This window comes from Eubalaena glacialis, chromosome 20 (assembly GCF_028564815.1).
Source record: "Eubalaena glacialis isolate mEubGla1 chromosome 20, mEubGla1.1.hap2.+ XY, whole genome shotgun sequence".
Taxonomy (NCBI): domain Eukaryota; kingdom Metazoa; phylum Chordata; class Mammalia; order Artiodactyla; family Balaenidae; genus Eubalaena; species Eubalaena glacialis.
The window spans coordinates 29,739,302-29,742,216 of NC_083735.1; the positions used below are offsets into that span (position 1 = coordinate 29,739,302).

The 2,915-nt window shown below is 50.0% G+C and overlaps 1 pseudogene; it reads left to right on the plus strand.

The window, feature by feature from the left end:
- Positions 1-494: 494 nt before the first annotated feature.
- On the plus strand, positions 495-2,712 carry LOC133081350 (exocyst complex component 3-like; annotated as a pseudogene).
- Positions 2,713-2,915: the final 203 nt, after the last annotated feature.

Consider the following 2,915-nt stretch of genomic DNA (forward strand, 5'->3'; position numbering starts at 1 on the left):
CTAGATATAATACACAAGACATAGATTTTAAAGTAACTGTGATGAACATGTTCAAGAAATTGGATGACACTTCCAGTCGGGCGCCGGGTGGCAGTGCCAAGGGTTAACGTTGCTCTGACGCGGGGAAGGGTGGTGGATTCCACCCGCTTTTTTTTTTTTTTTTTTTAATGCACAACGTGAGAGTTGCAAGTTAAGGTTTTGTTTTGTTTTGTTTTGTTATTTTTGGCTGTGTTGGGTCTTCGTTTCTGTGCGAGGGCTTTCTCTAGTTGTGGCAAGCGGGGGCCACTCTTCATCGCGGTGCGCGGGCCTCTCACTATCGTGGCCTCTCTCGTTGCAGAGCACAGGCTCCAGACGCGCAGGCTCAGTAGTTGTGGCTCACGGGCCTAGTTGCTCCGCGGCATGTGGGATCTTCCCAGACCAGGGCTCGAACCCGTGTCCCCTGCATTGGCAGGCAGACTCTCAACCACTGCGCCACCAGGGAAGCCTTTTCCACCTGCTTTTTAACCATGAAGGAGACAGACCAGGAGGATGTTGCAACAGAGACTCAAAAGATCGCTGGGATGCTTCTGTGCCTGGATCAGCAGGGCAACGTGGAGGGGAACCTCAGAAGAGAGGCCTGGAGAAAGGCGTCCGTGGAGGTCACACTGCAGGTCGCTATCCAGTCGTGGTTGGACGGGGTGCCATATGGGGTGCCACATGGGCCGGAACCAGCTCCAAAATGCACTGGATGATGTCAAAGACATCCTGCGGTCCCTGGCCAACGTCAGCAGAGACTTGAGACGGAGTAACCACACCATCCATCAAGATCATCAAGTACGTCAAGGATGAAGGATGCCGTCGTACAGCACACCCAGCTCGCTGCAGCTGTGGAGAGCCTCAAGAACATCTTCTCGGTGTCCCAGATTGTGAGGAGTGGGGGCCCTGGACCTCACTGAACAAGGGGCAGTCCTTCAGGCCCACTGGAACCTGATGGACCTGGGACAGGAGTGTGCTCCTGGGAAGGGCTGATGTACGAATACCACCGTGTGGACATGACCCTCATCCACAATGACTTTGGGAGCACCCAGGGGCTCTCAGATGAGCTGGCCAAGCAGCTGGGGATGGTGCTGCAGAGGTCGCTGCTCACCATCCCCCAGGACCCCATTTTTCTGGTCTCTGTTGTCAGGATCATGGAAAGGGAAGAAAAATTGTTCGGTGTATACTTGACCAAAAAAAATGCAAACTAGCTTTGTTCCTCTTGAGAGGTCCAAGAATTGGAAGGAGGAAGTGTTTGTCATCTTGGACAGAATCGTGAGTGCTAGAATTGAGGGCACAGAGGGAGAACCCCAGGGAGTCCAACAAGGTGTGGTTCATCTGCCACCTGGAAATCATATGGAAGCATGTCCTAGATGACCCCATTGTTGCCAAAAACCTGATGGTTGCGTGCTTTTCTCCCCATTATGAGATTTTCAGAAACCTCCTCAACCACCAAGCCCTGAGAACCTGGATGCAGATCTCGTGGGAAGATCTAGAAGCAAGTGAGATTATGAGCCTGTTTGACCTGGGTCTTAAACACCTACACAAGTGCAGAGATGACTGGGAATGTGGAGCTGGTCCCAGAAGTGGACGTCAATGCCCTGGAGCTTTTACTTTCTTCAAATGTGGTGTCTGAGCTGCTCCATCTATACATGACATCTATACATGTCAGCTCTCACTTCAAACATCATTGTCTGGCTGCAGAAAGCACTAGACACAGTCACTACAGACTGAATGAAAGAGACTGAGCCCAAAGCAGGCCCAAGTGGAAACACTCCCTACCACCATCTTCCAGATGTTCCAACAAATTTTTTAAATTACTACTCAGATAAGTGAAGATTTGAAAACAAAGTACCAGTTTGTGTCTTCAGCAAATGAATTCTTTCTTAAGTAGACACAGAGTTGAAGCTCAGTTGTATATAGAACATCTGAAAAACTGGCAACACCACACTGCTACGTTCAGGATATGATAGCAATCATCACAACTGTCAGAGCTTTAAGGACCCCCTAATCAGTCTAAAAAGGAAGTATTTTTAAAATGAAGTGGAAGAGGGCGTGTCTCTGAGCCAGCCAAACATGGATGGGATTTTAGACACTGTTGTTGCGAGGAGGCTGCAGCAGGTACCAGGAAGGGGTCTTCCAGGATCTGGAGCACCATCTCGAGGAGCTGATAACAAAGAAGTGGCTGTTAGGCTCAAATGCTGTGTCACATCATCTGTGTCACTGCGGAAGAATATTTCAATGATTTTGCCGAAACTAAAAATCCGTACAAAAAGAGGGTGAGAGTGAGTGGTGGTGGGTACCTGTGGGCCATCACACAGAAGCACGTCTCATCCTGGAGCACCAAGGAGTACAAGGAGGTGCCGAGAAGACAGTCAGGGAGGCTGAACTGCTCCACTTCCTATTCCAGAAGCTGGCCTCTGGATTCAGCAAACATGCAGGTGAGCACAGTAACACTACTGTCGCCCTTGCAGAAGTTGTGCCTGGAAGTTTCAACTCTGGTCAGCAAATACCCAGACATCAAGGATGGCCACATTGGCACACTGCTGGCCACCCAAGGGGACGGCAGCCAGGACATGAAGCAGACCATCGTCAGGAATCTGGAGCAGGGTCCAATGGCAGGAAAATCCAAACTATGTGCCCATCTTCAAGGAAATCATAGTTCCGAGTCTGAACGTGGTGAAGCTTCTCAAGTAACCCGTCGGTTTCCAGCTTTGTGTACGTTATTCTGCACTCATCATCCCCACCCTCAGAAATGTGTCAAAGCAAAAGTGACTCTTGATGGTTCTCCTCAGAAGTTTCAGGTCCTCAAGCCTGTCTCCTGTCATGCCAAGCATGTTGTATGCAAGGTGCCGGGGCATGTGACTTCTTGAAGAACAAGTGTCCTGCTGGCTGTGATT